The sequence below is a fragment of the Nomia melanderi genome, unplaced genomic scaffold, assembly GCF_051020985.1.
Source record: "Nomia melanderi isolate GNS246 unplaced genomic scaffold, iyNomMela1 scaffold0014, whole genome shotgun sequence".
Taxonomy (NCBI): Eukaryota; Metazoa; Arthropoda; class Insecta; order Hymenoptera; family Halictidae; genus Nomia; species Nomia melanderi.
This window is the reverse complement of record NW_027475130.1, coordinates 6,974,366-6,975,320: the sequence shown is the minus strand read 5'-3', so window position 1 is coordinate 6,975,320 and position 955 is coordinate 6,974,366.

The following is a 955-nucleotide window of genomic DNA, read 5'->3' as shown; positions in this document are numbered from 1 at the left end:
ATATCTGGTGATATCTCGGGTGCTATTAGAGATAGCGCAATTAACCAAAGTGAATTATCTGCAGGAGGCCCTGGCGCATGCATCCGTGCAGCGGGAACGACCTCGGACCACCAGGGGCCGAGAAAACCACCGCCTCATGGGGCCGGACACTCAGGGTCAGGGAAAAATCCAATATATATCTGGTGATATCTTGGGTGCTATTAGAGATAACGCAATAAACCAAAGTGAATTATCTGTAGGAGGCCCTGGCGCATGCATCTGTGCAGCGGGAACGACCTCCGACCACCAGGGGCCGAGACAACCACCGTCTCATAGGGCCGGACACTCAGGGTCAGGGAAAAATCCAATATATATCTGGTGATATCTCGGGTGCTATTACAGATAGCGCAATAAATCAAAGTGCATTGTCTGTAGGAGGCCCTGGCGCATGATTCTGTGCAGCGGGAACGACGTCGAACCACCAGGGGCCGAGAAAACCACCGTCTCATGGGGCCGGACACTCAGGGTCAGTGAAAAATCCAATATATATCTGGTGATATCTCGGGTGCTATTACAGATAGCGCAATAAATCAAAGTGCATCGTCTGTAGGAGGCCCTGGCGCATGAGTCTGGCCAGCGGGAACGACCTCGGACCACCAGCGGCCGAGAAAACAACCGTCTCATGGGGCCGGACACTCAGGGTCGGGGAAAAATCCAATATATATCTGGTGATATCTCGGGTGCTATTAGAGATAGCGCAATAAATCAAAATGCATTGTCTGTAGGAGGCCCTGGCGCATGAATCTGGCCAGCGGGAACTACCTCGGCCCACCAGCGGCCAAGAAAACCACCGTCTCATGGGGCCGGACACTCAGGGTCGGGGAAAAATCCAATATATATCTGGTGATATCTCGGGTGCTATTAGAGATAGCGCAATAAATCAAAGTGCATTATCTGTAGGACGCACTGGCGAATG